The sequence below is a fragment of the Mastomys coucha genome, unplaced genomic scaffold, assembly GCF_008632895.1.
Source record: "Mastomys coucha isolate ucsf_1 unplaced genomic scaffold, UCSF_Mcou_1 pScaffold12, whole genome shotgun sequence".
Taxonomy (NCBI): Eukaryota; Metazoa; Chordata; class Mammalia; order Rodentia; family Muridae; genus Mastomys; species Mastomys coucha.
The window spans coordinates 60812668-60829156 of record NW_022196894.1 but is presented as its reverse complement, the minus strand read 5'-3'; positions in this window follow the sequence as shown (position 1 = coordinate 60829156).

Sequence of the window (16489 nt, the reverse complement as noted above, 5' to 3'; positions counted from 1 at the left end):
TGAATATTAATATTATAGTGTTCTTCTTTGAGATCCCCCAAAAATAAATGTTTCAATGGCCATCCACCCATCAGACAGTATTGTAAAGTTTAAATCATGCATATTTTGATAAATTCACAATCATAATGAATTATAACAAACCTTGGAATTTACATCTGATATGGGCCTTCAGCCTTCAGGTACGTTATGCTATTAAACAAACATCTGGGTCAATTCACTTCTCGACATTTTTTTTGATGGGAGAAACCCTATTATGATTATGATGTTCAAGCTCAGAAGTTACATGTTAAGGTTTCTGATATACAAATAGGTCTCCAGTTTAACCAAGAAACTCAAATTTCTGCCTAATCACCCAATCTCCTCCTGCTACCTTGGATCATGCTATAACGTTATTGTCCACAAGGCACTTGTACTCTCTTCAGGAGATATTGGCCTGGTGCTTTTCCCACATGGTTGTACTCATTCACTGAACTGCAGGAATGACTCTCAGGCTTGGGGTTCTTCCTTCCCTACCTGTCTCCTTTCTGTCAGGAGTGATTAATTGTGACCTATACTTTTATGCCCCAACACCTCAGGACCCCCACAGGGCCACTAAACTAGGGAACAAGAAATCAAAATAGGAACTATTGGGATAACATTTTGGGTTCCAACAATAACAACATACATTAGAATATTATTCATCCTTAGAAACAATGAAATCCTAACACTGCAGCTATATGATGAGAAGTAGAAGAAATAATTCTTCAGTCTTCCTATTCCATAGTAGAGCTGCCAGTGTTTAAAAACAATCTAGGATATATTTCAACATCACAAGAAGAATATAAAACTCTAGTTACATAAAAGCAGAATTTGAAGGACTGGAAATTTTAGTATCCTCTTATAACTATTAAACAGCACCTGGATAGCAAGTAGAAGTATATTGAAGAAATCAATTACTAGAAGCTTGTTATAAGCAATTTTTGTAAACATCTTCAAAACAAAGTCAAAAGTTGCTTACAATGATGACAAAAATATACCTAGAAGAATACTGTCCTTTACCCAAACTGCTACCCAGCACCTAGAAAATTGGCCTTTTCTTGAAACTTGAAGGGACAGAGTTGAAGAGCCCAACCTCCAGAGGGAAATGAATTCTGATTGTTTTCTTTCAAGATGCTGGGAATCCATTAACTAAGAACTCTCTCTTGCTGCACGCGAGGACCTTGCTGGGAAGAGCTTCCAGGAGGTCTGCAGAACCACTAACATTCAGGCTTTGTAAACGTCTATGATTGCCTTAAGAACACACACACACACACACACCCGAGAATTATGCTTCAGATATACCTGCTATCATTATATTATATGTCTCCAGGCTGTATTTGAAAAGATGAGCTCCAGGTCAAACTCCTTTATAGAATCATGTCTGCCAAGCCTCACAATGAAGAAAGCTGTCGCTGCCTGCCACACACTAGACCTCTGTCTGGGCCATGTGGTCAGATTTATTCTGGGTCTGTTATAGTAGATAAATATTTCCCTTCCTCCTTTGCTCTAGGCCAGCCTTGCTCAACTGCACAGCCTGCATTTCTGGATAGCTGTCTCCATTCCCAGGCTTCCTTATCAGGAGGGTGGATTAACACTCATTTTTTTCACTCAGTACATTTCTAGTGCTATTGGTTTCCTCTCTACCATCCTCTGCTCTCCTGGTTCTATAAAATAGCAAAATCTTTGTTTGCAGGGAGCCTGAAGAGATTCCCCAGTTTTGAAGGTTCATTACATATTGACCTAGTGCTATTCTGAGGGCTGGGATTGATATAGTGCTAAGGAGAGAGTGCCTCGTTTTCTTTCTGTTTACATGATCTCAGGAAATAAGTATAATCTTGACTGTTACCTTCAGTCTGATTTGCCATCTATGCAGCTACATAGAAACCAGTCAGGTTCATAGTGAAGCACACAGATTTATTTCCCACACAACATTGGGAAGCAAAAATATATCTTAAGGAAATGCATTGGGAGACAATGATTCAATTCACCCTTTAACCCAGCTAGTGACTAACACATCCAAAACAGGTTTTATTTGTTCTAAAGTTGGCCAACTATCAGCCATATAATTATTTTATCATTTGCTACTCTAGGAGAAAAACATAAGTAGCATCTAACTGTGAGAATGAATATCAGCTGCATGTTTATAGATACTTATTCTACTATCACACACATGTTCTCTGCTTTCCCTCCCACTGAATACTTCTGATGAAACTAAGCCAGATCTTAATGCTGTGGCTTAGAAGATGCAAGTAGCTAGAGGGAGAGAATTCACAAAGCATCCTCTAACTGACATAAGCAAGATAGAGTGATTTTTTTTCTTTTGCTGCTGGGGCTGACATGCTTAATCTGAGCCTGACAGATGGAACCCAGAAGAAAGTATTGGGAAAGAAGGGGGCAGAGGAACTCCAGAATAAGGGAAATTCTTGGGGCTTCTGCATATTGACTACAGATGCACACACATGGCTGTTCACAGCTCCAACTCAAATTCAGTAAGAAGTCTTGCTCATCTATGAAAGACCCTTTATCAAGCTGCTTTATTACAGGCAGATGCATACTGCTAGACAAATCATGGATCTCATACGTAGAAAGCAAATAGTTACACATGTACTTCCCTAATATAACTAGCACACACATATGCATCACCTAGGATTGTGCCAAAACGCACATTCTGAATTAGAAAGTTGGGTTTGAAATCCTATATTTGTTTTTGTTTTGTGAAATAGAGTAACTTATAGCCTAGTCTGGCCTTAAAGTTGCTCTGTAGTAGAAGATGTCTGTCTTAGCCAGGATTTCTATGCCTGCAGAAAACATCATGACCAAGAAGCAAGTTGGGAAGGAAAGGGTTTATTCAGCTTACACTTCTCACATTGCTTTTCATCACCAAAAGATGTTAACACTAGAACTCAAGCAGGTCAGGAAGCAGAAACGGATACAGAAGTCATGGAGGGATGTTACTTAGTGGCTTGCTTGAGTTCTCGTCCTGACTTTTCTTTAGTGATGAACAGCAATGTGGAAGTGTAATCTGAATAAACCCTTTTTTCCCCAACTTGCTTCTTGGACATGATGTTTGGGCAAGACTAGAAACCCTGACTAAGACAACACCTTTGAACATCTGACTTCTGCTGTTACCTTCCAAGTGCTGATATAACATGCATGCACTACCATATCAGATTCATATGATATTTGAGAGAGACAATGGAGCCTACTGCACATTTTGCAAACCAGACTGTACCTCTAACATGCAATTCTGTATTAGGAACAGCTCTCAGAAGTGATGTGACATATGTGAAGCTTTGGATCACATTTGAATATGAAGCTTCCTGAATATGATGGAAAATCATCATCTGGATGTGGGCTATGCAGCTTGCATAAAGGATTATGTTGGCTAAGCAACAGTAACAGGAGGTACCATGTTAGCTTTCAGATTTCTCAGTTTTTTAATCAAGAAATAACAGTTCACTCTTTCACTTATCATACTCTGTCACCTTATGGTAAACAACTTCATGCAGACATAGTTTACTACTCATATTAAATGGGGGGGGGTTCTTAATTCTATGCTAATTGAAACCGTTTTCTCTTCCCTCTACTAGAGTCTTACACTAATTTAGCTAAAGATGGTTCCTAGAAGACTATGTGAGTCACCATCATGTTTGCTCAAAACAGATCATATCATTAAGTGGAAGAGAAAGAATAATACAAGTTCTGGAGAAGAAAATTAGACTAAAACGTGAGTGACCTTTATTATAAAAAGTATTTTATAAATAAGAAAAGAAAATTATGGGGAACTAGTAAAAATTTGATGAATAACTCCTTCATAAAAGTCTAATTGTTTTGCTCTTTAAAATACACATGGGCTTATAAGTAAAAGCAAGAAAAAAGATTTATTTTCAAAATATCACTGTCAATAGGATTTAAAGTAGATTATGTAAATCTTTTACAACTCAATGATAAGGCAGTAATCCCAATAAAAAACAATTCAAGTAAATAGACACTTTATACAAAATATATACAGGTATCCCACAAATATGATGTAATTCTATTTTTTAAAATAAATTGTTGGGAAATTAAATGAAAATACTAATAAGACTCCAATGCATCAATATTAGAACACAGAAAATTGAAAGATTGATCACATGAAACATTGTTAGAACTGATTCCATGTTGAAGGACCTGAAGATATAACAGTCACCTATGATTTTACAAACTGACAAGGATTATATATCATTACAGGAGAAGAGAAGTCTGGAAGACAAAATTATTTTTAAAAAGACATAAAAACCCTTCTGGGTGTTTATTATTTTTATTAATATAACTGTAGTGATTGTTTCTGATATATTCCTATCAAAAGATACAATCAACAAGGCTGCTTTAATTATGTGCTGTTTATGATCACTTGATTGTCACTTGCTTCCAAATACAACCCTGTCAATGAAAGGCTTCAATAGTAGGATCATTAATCCTATTATTGTGGGAAATAAGTGGAAAATATGGGGAAAATAAGAGGGAATGTTCTAAGCTAATATTTCTTTAGAATAATTATGAAGTCAAATTTGGAGGATAACAGTCATAGTGACTTAAGTCGTGACAGTTACATTACCACCAGGAACATGTTTAATAACATGTCTCCAATATTATGGAGAAAAGCTATCTCTAATTTATTCTTATAGGTTTTGACTTTCTTGAATTGCTTACCTTTTATATGTCCGAGTTTCTCTCTGAATTTCTGACATTATCCCCTTAACTTATTTCCATTAAAATTTATGATTTCTATGAATAAAATCAAGTGTGCTCAATTGACATATCACACATTTTATTCAAAATAATAAATTTATCTTATGACTCAATCTCTTCATACTAGGAAATAAATTTTTATGTAAATAATCTTTAGTTTATCCTATATAATAAAAAATGAATGTATATTCTGAACTGTCATCAACACTGAAATTCTAACTGGAAATTACCATAAAATAGGAATGACTTCTCATAAACAATAAATAATCCTATAAGGTTCTTAGTTGCCTTCATAGAAAATATATTAAAAATAAAAATAAAGAAACAAAGAAAAAAAGAAGAGGAGGAGGAAGAGGAAAAGAAAGGTGGAGAAGGAGGAGGAGGAGGAGGAGGAGGAGGAGAAGAAGAAGAAGAAGAAGAAGAAGAAGAAGAAGAAGAAGAAGAAGAAGAAGAAGAAGAAGAAGAGGAGGAGATATATAACTTCTTATGAGTCACAGGTTGAGTCATCTTCTTTAATCAATTTATGAAAAAAAGGCTATAATATTACTATTATCATTTTTAGTCAATATAAGGGCATTTAAACTTTCCAAACTTTTGTGAACATTATGTGTTTGTATGTATATGGATGTGTGTATGTGGGCACACACAGGCACATGTGTGTACTTGCAAAATTTAGAGGACAACCTTTGGGAAACTAATTCTCTCCTTCCACCATTTTGATGCAGGGAATAGGACTCAAGTATGTGGGATGAGTGTGCAAATATTCTTACCTGCTGAGGCATCTCATTGGTCCAAGATCTTTAGTTGTAAATTGTAGAAACAACAGTGTTCTACTAGATTTTCTCCAATGAATAAAATACTATATGAAACTCAAAATTAGAAGTAACCTATGATGTAGAAATTTCAAACTTTTGATTTAATAGAGTTAAGCTCTATTTTATAGTCAGTTGTTTTTTAATTTTTTTGTTCTCTTTTTCAAAACCCATCCATCCCACACACGCTCTCTGTTCTCCTGGAGACATTCTGTCCCCCATGTTTAGCAGATTTTGTATTCCTTTTTGTACAGTTTCTTATCCAATATCTTCCTGCCTTCTTTAACTTTCATGTAATAAAATCTCCACATATTAATTTTCCATGGAAGGAGAAATTTTAGGCCTATATTCTTTTTGTTCCAACTGGAAATATTTGTGTCAAAAGAATGGATTGTTACTTACAAATATTTTTCCTTGAACCAAGGAAGGAGGCAGTTTGTTCAATACTAAATGATTCTGTAGCTGTGCCTTGGAAAGCATGACATGAAGTAGGAGGGTGGCTTTGGTTGATGTCCTGCTGAACTTGGCTACTCTCCCTGAAATAGAGCTTCAGAGATGACCTTGCATTTCCAGATAGTTATTGAAAAAACAAATATCCATGCTCCAAACCTAGATATTGAATCCTTTTTTCTTAAAACCTGTAAATTAACATTAAGTGTAATCCTCAAGTGGGGAAGTTCTAAAAATTCCTTCCTGATATTTCCTCAGGCTTGATATGATTGTGTGTGAAAGTCTTGAACTAGTGTAAGTTGGCTCTGAGTTCCAAGACACATTCCATGGCCAGTGCTCTGACCCCTTCCAACAAGTTCCAGGATTACATTTGTATTTTCAAGTTAGTATTCATGGTGGTGATGTAAAAATAAGTAAAAATGGAAAACACAAATAACAAAACTAAATTCAAACTCCTATGACAGTAAACTTTGTTTTAAAAGTTCTCTGTTAACTATGTGGTATTCTCTAAAGTGGAATCTGGACAGCATTTAAGATGAGTTTTCCTGTGGGAAGGAAAATAGCATTTTCATTTTCCATTTGTATTTGTATATTTTCTTCCAATTTACATTTAGCTATGCCTTTTGCTTCCATTATCCACTTTCTGTCCCTGTGTGTGGGGGAAGAGCAATAAATGAATTCAGCAGGACCTTGTTATGTCAGAAAACAAAACAATTCCAGTAGAACCCACATCCCAGACTTGTATAGATTGTTTTGTGATTATATTTAACCAGAAGACCCAGCCTCTGCTATTTTTATATATCTTAAGTGAACATAACTAAGAGTTACCAAATAGCTCATTTGTTTCCAGTTCATCTCTAATAAAATACAATTATCAGACTCATTAAATTCCTATTCTCATACTAAAATTAAAAAAAAAAATTGCCAAAGGTTTTACATAAACCTCTAATTAGAGAGGACTCTTATAAGATATTAAAACATACCCAAATGAGGATTACAGAGACTGATATTCAATACAAGATTATTTTCACGGCTGGGAGCATGGACTCTATGCATTGTTATGTTACACTCTTCCAAGAAATGTGTTCCTGATCGCTGTTCATCCAAGTTAGCTCCTGTCTGTCATAAATAGACTCACACACAATCAGATGAATCCACAGGAGATATCATGGAGTTCGTGACACTCTCTTCAAAGGACATCCTCTTATCTCCACAACACATCTAACGACTTATATCAGTTTTCCTGATTAAGAACATGAAACACTATCCAAGTCTGTCATATTTTGCTAAAACTCATCAAAGTATTACACTTAGCAGTTTTTAATTAAATATAATCTAAGTTAAAGATGAAATAAATCAATTCTATAAAAGTTAGAGAAGTACATACTTTACATTGTAATTAGTTTGTAAATATAGTGTCTCAAACAAGAATGTGACTATTACTTGATTTTTCAATAAATATTGAAAATTTGTGCTAAATTAATAATCATTCCTTTGATTGAGAGTAATAATAACTAATTTGGGACAAATGGAAAAAAAAGTAACTCACTTAACTTTAGTTACTACAAAGGGCAGCATAGCTTATCTTCTGGCAACCATAGCTGCTATTCTCATTTTTTTTCCTCAGTGAATTTTTCTCATTTTTTTTTTTACCAGTAATTAAAGGATAATAAGCAATTCCTGATTCTCAGTTTCCAATTTTTAACTTTTTAAAGGAATAACTAAGTGGTTCAAGTACAGTGTCACATTTTGAAATTTATGTTTACTATTTAAAATAATATCAGCAAACTATGAAAACACAATCGCTTCCTCCCTTGGTGGCTGGTTGCAGTTATTAGTTCTTGGAAAAATATTGTAAATTCTATGTCAACCTCCAACTCAAAGAAAACTCAACTTTGGGGATTCTATTAAACTTATTTTAACCCCACTTTAAACATGAGCTGCCCCAACGTCTTATACAAATGCATGACCTACTAGTGTTTGTTTATGTTTCTATCTCATTGTAACTACATCAGTATGGAGAGGTGAGTGTTTACCCAAACATTACTGTACACTCAAAGGATGTAATAATTGAGTTCTACCAATCTGTATCTATACATCAATCTCATGAAGAAGCTCTCATTTCTTTTTCCCCAGAACAAAATGCAATCAATTCAACTTATCCTCCAATACAACATATTTGGAATATTTCACAGGCAATTAAAGCCACAGAAACATTTATTGCTCTTCTTTCATCCCATTTGACATGCGCCTTGCCAGGGTTCTGCACTGGCACCTCTGTACCAGAAACCTCTGGGTTTCTCTGCTCTGTAGTCCACGGTACTTTTCGTTTTCAGTCATGGATCCCGGTTACCAAACCAAGCTGGCAAATGAAAAAATAACTCAGCTGGGGCCATTTCACCCACCAGTGAGCTCTGTCTGTAGCTAATTCCTCCCTGAGGTTTCTTTCTCTCCACTAGCAAGTTCTTAAAGGCCTAATGCAGGGCTACAGCCTGGTGCCACTTGTCTGAGGTTTCAATTAAGACGTGGAAATATCAAAGAAGAAACAGGCAGGCTTTTCCAACAATGCCTCCCATTTCGCTCACAGTTCAAATTCAGAGATGGCAAGACACTAGGGAGGAAAAAAAAAGTGATTCATTAATCCTCATAAGAGACCCAGGAGGTTTAAGAGGACAGAAATGAAGCCAGCAACAAGATCAGTTTGAATGGTTCCTCTGTTGGTTGTATACATTGGGAGCTGACTGTGAAATCTGTATGGACGGACTGAACCCTATGGCTAACCTCATGGTGCCAATGTGTTGATCAAAGGCTCTCTGTCAGTATCTGATTAAGAGCCATGTAAGAGCACTGAAGACATTTCCTTCTGCGTAACAACTTTGATTACAGGGGTTCCTGGAGCGAGTGTTCCTGTAAGCAGTCAGCCAGGTCCCTGGACTCCAGCTGCAGCTATAGGGTTTCCCAATGAGTGAGCTTCCTGTTGCTCAAGGCTTCAATTCATTCACAGCTTGTAAATCAGTAGCCTGTAAATCAACGGATGGAGCTACTACTGTTTAAAACACAGTTTCCTCAACAAGCTTCCTTCTGGTTTTGTTTTCATATATCAAGGGCATGAAAAAAAAAAGTGTCCAAATTTTAACACCTGGTCCACCGGGGCTCAAGGAGAGGCATGTTATGCTGTGCTTCAAGGTTTTGTTTTTGTTTCAGTGGAGCAAGGACTTAGTGGCTAAAGTCAAGATAGCATACACTTAGAAAAGTGATAGAGCCTATTTCAAGGGAAAGATAAATTACTGATCCTGTATGTGTTTCAGCAACTTCGAAAGTCTAATGGGAAATGTGCAAAGCTAAAATGAACTTGAGTCTAGACCTTTGTATTTGTTTTGCTTTCCAAAAGGAAACATGTATGAATAAAATTAGAAATTGATCTGACATATGTAATCCAACTATTTTGAACACTTTGCAATGCAATGTCTGTCAAAAATGGATGGAGATAGGATTGGTTAATTGCAAGAAAAATCTTTTGGGAATGCTGAATTATATACAATAAAACATTAAAAAATTCACAACTAAAAATGTGTCAAATACAGACTTTACCCTTTCATCTATGTAGTATTTTGGATGACAATAACAGAATTTACATAGTCTGTACAATAAAGTAACTAGTTTCTATCATTAGTGTTATGTTTACTTGAGAACACATAGTTTTGTGAGATATAATTTGTAAATATAAATGTTGTGTACAAAATCAAGGTTAAGTGTTGACATTTAATATCCAAGAAAATTATTTACATTTTACACTGGCCCCAAAGCTAAATATAGAAAAAAATAGAAACTTACACTATGTTCCTTTCAGAAACTGTGGGTGATGGAGATTCCAATTCTCTGTGCTTAGGCACTCTGAAAAGAAGGGAAGAAAATTTTGGAGAGAATTCCTAAAGTTCATTCCTATCTTTAAACAGATATCCATCACAAGACCAATGCAGTTCTCAGAAAGGAATCTTTGCAAGCTAGAAAATCTGTCCTTGAAACAGAAAGATGAAGAATCTTGGCTCTATTTTTGGCTAAGAGTGTGAAGATAACTATTCAGGTGGATATCCACAACTACAGCACAGCATTGCTCTAACGGGTCTTGGTTTAGCTACCTAGTATAGTTATCTGGAGAATTATCCAGGAAGCAGAGGAAGAGACAATGTCCCTGAGATGACATGTTTTTACTTGCATATAAACTATATTAGTATGAACAGTTTGAAACTCAAAAGAATTGGATGAGCCCAGTGGTTATGATGAAAAGAATAATTAAAATCTCATAGAGTTTTGTGATAAGAAAAGCACAGATATGGGAAATGTCCTTCCATTATGATAGAGGTCAAGACTGTAGACAGCATCTTTGTGTTCCCATCCTAAGGGAGCAGAGGTAGAATCAAATTCCAGGAAGGAGTTGCAGTGGGGCTGAACTTTGGATAGGCAACACAGAAGTTGAACCCTCACTATGTCTGTAGCTGATAGTAGGTGACAAACAGTCATACATTTCTATGTAAGTCAACAAATGAAAACATAAATTTGTTCCTCCCATTTGTTTTAAATGTTAATTGTCTCTCTCCCATTTGTCTTCAATGTTAACTTTTTAGCTGTCCCCTTGTGTCCTCAAGGCCTCTTTACTACCTCTCCTTCCAACCACTTACTGCTTTCTTTCTCTGTTTAGTACTCCTAATCCTTCAAAATAATTTCAATTTTCATAATTATCATTTTTATTTAGTATCCAATCCATATGCAGGTCTTAAAATAAATATATATTTCTTCTTAATTGAGAAAGGGTTGTACAGTTGAAGATATATTTATTACTACTTCTTTATTGCAGCTTTTCTTGCTTAGGCCTCAAACACAGAACATATAGGCCAGCTCCTCCTCTATTCCTGCTCACTCCAGGTGACTCAAAGCTCTTTTCTTACTGTCAGTTAAAAAAAATCTCAACAATACTGTTAATAAATTAGTTGCCTTTTAGTCTTCATTGTCATAATGTATGTTTTTAATCCTATATTCTGTTAAATATTAAAACTGAGAATAAACAATCAAAATTACCCTTTTGTTTCCATCACTAATGAAATAATTCGAACTATATTTTTCTTGGAAACAATAAGTCCTTACTTATACTTTAATCTCAAAAACTTAGCCCAATTGGCTTTACTCAAAGGATCAGTGGGATCAGTGTGCTTTAATAGTCTCCAATTTTCCTTTCTTCTCATTCATTCATAGTTGAAACATCCCATCCCAATTTCACCATTTTTTAATTATATATTTTCTTTATTTACATTTCAAATGATATCTCCTTTCCTAGTTTCCCCTTTGAAAAACAAACAAACAAACAAAAAGCCAAAAAGAACAAAAACAAACAAAAAAAAATCCCTGTTCCCTCCTCTCTCCCCCTGCTCACCAACCCACCCTCTCCCACTTCCTGGCCCTGGCATTCCCCTACACTGGGGCATAGAACCTTCACAGGACCAAGGGCCTCTCCTCCCATTGATGACTGATTTGGATATCCTCTGCTACACATTTGCTCCTGGAGCCATTAGTCCCACCATGTGTACTCTTTGGTTGGTGGTTGAGACCCTGGGAGCTCTGAGGGTACTAGTTAGTTCATATTGGTGTTCCTCCTAAGAGGCTGCAAACCCCTTCAGCTCCTTGGGTCCTTCCTCTAGCTCCTTCACTGGGGACCCTGTGCTCTTAATGTATGAAAGAAAACTTTTCACAATCAAAGAAGCCAATATTGGGTACAACATCTTTTCTAGGAAGTGGGAGGTATGCATATACATATGTGTATATACAAATGGAGGCCAGAGGTTGACTTTAGGTACATTTTCAATCATCATTTGCCTTCTTGTTTTGAGGCAGGGTCTTTTACTGAACCCTGGGTTGGGTGATTCAGCTAGATAGGCCAGCAGCAAGCTGCTGGGATCTTCCCGGGTTTGTCTCTCAGGCTCTGGAGTTACAGTCAAACACTGTCACAATGGACTATTGTGCCCGTGCTGAAGACCGAACTCAGGGCCTCATGCTTGTGCAGGAAGCACTTTACTTGACTTGCTTTTACCCGAGACTCCTCAGTATTATATATTATTATATTTTTTTGTAGAAAAAAATATTTATGTCTTTCTTTACATTCTGAGAAAATACAGTAAAGCTTTGCCTGACATAAAGTATCTATGTCACTAAATTAAAACTGTAAACAAGTACATTTTCCTCAGTCTTATTATCACCTGCGAAATAGAAACATTATTGTCAGACTGTCATAGGAGTCTTGTGTCGACAAAATCTCAGCTATTATGAAAACTTTCAAGTGTCACAATTCAACATTATTAAAACCTTCTTTAATTTCCCCAAATTAAAGCTGTACTATCATTTTCTTGAATTATATGTACATATATTCAGGTAAGTAAATTCACCAGCATAACACTACAGGTCATTAGGAAAAAAATGTGATATTAACTTATTTTGTCCAAGGTCAAAAGGTCATCAGTATACATAGGTTTAAAAAAAAAAAAAACAACAACAACAAGAAGCAACCGATTTTAATTCTTTGTAAGCTAAATAGAATTCTGGATCTCAAGATGACGAGCAAGTACTCCTAAATGTTGAGCTATCTCTCCAACATGCCATTCTCATTTATTTTCTTATAGCATCAGTTTTAATGAACTATACCATTTTGACGTTAAGCTGTTGATTTGTGTTGCTTAAATTTGTAGGAGTATTTAGTAAAAATCAACTCTCACATATGTACATATATTTCCAAAATTTTGCCTTTTTTTTCTTTTGTTCATAACATCTATATAGAAGTCAATTTGAATTTAATGAATTCATTGTTTTACATGATTTCTGGATTTAGCACCATCCTATTTTAAAATATTTTAATTATTTGAGATTAGTGTAAACTAATTAGCAGCCAACTTTATTGTCTTAGACTATTGAAACTCAATACTATTTATAGACTAAGTAACATTTAACTGAGATTATCTCATTTCCCCATTTCTGTTTCTCCCTCTAAACCCACCTATCACCTTCACTTTACTTTTTCTTTGATTACAGTTATATTTGTGTGTGTTCCTAAGTGTTCAAATAGAACTTAGTCAGTTAACATAGTATAATGTGTATGTATAGTAGGCACCCAGTTGATGTGTTCTCCCATGGGAGAGACTGTTTGCTCCCCAGTCCCAACATTCTCTAGTTCTCTGTAGCTCTTTTTCTTGGGCTGTGCTCTTGTGAGCATTTCCTCCTTCCACAATAGCATAAGTATTTGTGTCAGTCTTGTATGTCATGATTTTAAGTCTGTCACACATTCGAATCACATGACACACTATTTATGACCTTTTCCCACTGCATTTGGGTTCAATTAAAAAGTAGTGCTTCAACATTTCCATGAGAATTTTCTAATATGAGAATTCAAATACTAATGTAAACATTTCACACATTTGACTGTCTAAAATTCATTAAAGAATCCATCTTTTCTGGTTGAAATACATATAACTTCAGCAGGTAACACATTCTCATTCATATACTGGATGTTTTCAGATACATATGTATATATAATACAATATTTCAAATATATTTCATTATTTGCACTTATTTTGTACATTTGGTATTATTCTTCAGATTTGACTACAAAAATAAAAAAATAAAAATAAAGATGATCTGTGTTGGCTTTGATTGAAAGTAAACTTAATTATACGTTTTTAGAATTAGAGTTGAAGATTATATATCATTAAATTACATCTACCTCTTAAGCTTTCTTTATTAACAGAATTTATTAATATATAACAATAGTTACTCATATAGTCACTGTCAATGGGTATGTTTATATTACTGTAGAAATACTTAGTAGTTGTTGCAAAAATTATATATACCAAAACACATGTGGATCCATGAAATAATGATTTTTCTACCTCCTTTGAATATTAGTCTATAAATACGAATGAGTTTCAGTGGGCTAAGACAATAAAATTGGCTGATAATCACTCACTAATTCATTTACTTTGTAATTTATATTAAACAGAAAAAATTTTGTTTAATGTACTAATAACTGCAAGATATCTAAGGCAGAGGATGTCATTTTTAAATAACTCATTTTTATAGGCATCAATTGTACTTAAGTATGAAAAACTGAAATCTCATACAGAAGGTAAAAAATAATAATAAAAATTGGAGAAACTGGGTCTAATAGGTATGTTTCAGTACTGACATTAACAATGAACCTGAGAGTAAATTCATTAATTTTCCAAATTCACTTAGTGTGATTTAAAAGAAGTGATTCAAGAATTATGGCACATAATAATTTTTATATTACAATATTCATGCCATATTTCAAAATACATATATATTTGCTCTTTAAAAATGTTTGATTTCATATCAACAATGGTGCCACATGACTTTTGAAATTTTTACCTCAGTACCTGCCATCATTGAACCCACAGTGTATTTTCAATTCATTGTGACTAAACTTGTTAATAGATACACTTGATACATTTGTACTTGGTTTAGGATTTAAATACTTCTAAGACAAAGGAGAGCTTATTGATAGCTTAAAAATTTATAAATAAACTTATACATTCTGAATAAATTTTCAGTTATTTTTACCATAATTGCAAAGTTTGATGATTTTATTGTCTTTTTACTATAATATCTAGTTTATTAATTTTATTTATTCATGTTATTGGTTCTATGATTGAAGTACATGCTTTGGGAGAATCCAAGGGCAGTTAGAAATATTTACTTTTGTCAGGACCAATTTTGACATATTTTTTTCACTTGTGACGAAATGACATTTGGCAGTTACAAGGGGCTTACAATTCTCCTGACTCTGCAGCAGAGGCCTGAGGGCAACTTGACAATTCATTTCTCATTCTCTGCAGAATCTAGCTCAGTTGAGAAGAAAATAATCATCATATATCACATATGATGTCTGGAGACTTAACATTTTTCATGTAACTTCAAGACTTCTTCTATCATGGTACGTGAATGACATGAAATAATAAGGAGTTGAGGGTCTCGATGATTGGGCCAAAAGCTCTCAAGATGATGTGTTGTCAACAAGAAACAAAAATCATCTTAGCCCCTATTCATTACATTAGGCTGAACAAATGTGACAGAATTTTCTAAGTTTCATAAACTAATTGATACATTTAAAGTCAATGCTGTACTATTCCGTTGCTCTAAAGTATTTGTGTTAGTAAAGCATTATTATTGAAAGGCAAATAATGTAAAGGATCTTTAGAAAATCCAAACATAGTAATTTAAATGAACACACATTTCTTTAGTTATTTAAATCTCATTAAGCAAATATTATCCTTAACTGTCATGTTATAAACTATTAAAACTACACGTGTGTACATTCCAGTGAAGAATAATTCTTAGATGGCAGTTAAATTTCTACAATTAGAATTTGATGAAAGAATTCACATAGCTCTTTGTTTACATTAAAATCAATAGTGAAGTGAGTTGACAAATAATATTTATGGCCATTACTTATAATACATGAAAGACATGATTTCCCTTGTTCATTTTTACTATAGTTTTCTATTGTGGTTTTACAAAACTAAATGTATTTATATAATTTTCTCCATATAATTTATACATTCTTATATTTTTCTCTAGCAATTTGTTCTGGAAAGTTCATGGATAATCATAGTCATAACTTACAGTCTTATTTAAATGTCATCAAGGGAAGGATAGATGGAAGGAGAAGGGAGAAATGCAATTATCATCACCAAAAATGTAAAAGTTATTTTCCGAAAGAGGATTTATTCCTCTCATTTTAGTTGTGTGTGTTCTGTCTGTCTGTTTGTCTGTCTGTCTGTAGGTATGTACATGTGAGTACAGGTTTCTGGGGAGATCAATGGTATTGGATCTCCTGAAGTTAGATTTATGGGCTATTGTTAGCTATTGTGTAGGAGTGTTTGGAGCTGAACCATTTTCCTCTAGAAGAGCAGCAAGTGCTCTAAATTTCTAAGCCATTTCCCTTGCACTCTAACAAATCTTAGCTCAATAAACAAGACCTCTTGGTTCTTCTTCCCAGCCAACATCCCTGGCATCTAATGCTGCATAACATTTAAGTCTTTTGATTTCCTATTCAAGATTAAAATAGGAGATCAATACTGTCATTTACTTGAAAGATACTTCAACTGGCTTAGCTACCAAATGACTTTGATGTATGGATTAGAGTTTATTACACAAATTCATATTGTATCAACTGACAATAATTAAGTTACTTTAAATCAGATTGTAAAGTTGTCATTGACAAGACAAGATTCTTGACAATTCTTATTCTTTGGAAGGTTTGAAACATACTTGTTAAAAGGAACATTTCTAAAGTCCAATAATTTCCTCCAAACAATTGCTTCAATTTCCTTGGACAGCAATTTTTTTTTAAAACTCATGACATTCTTTTAAAAGACAAATTAATGTTTATTTTATTAATATTCCATTGAAATAATGTC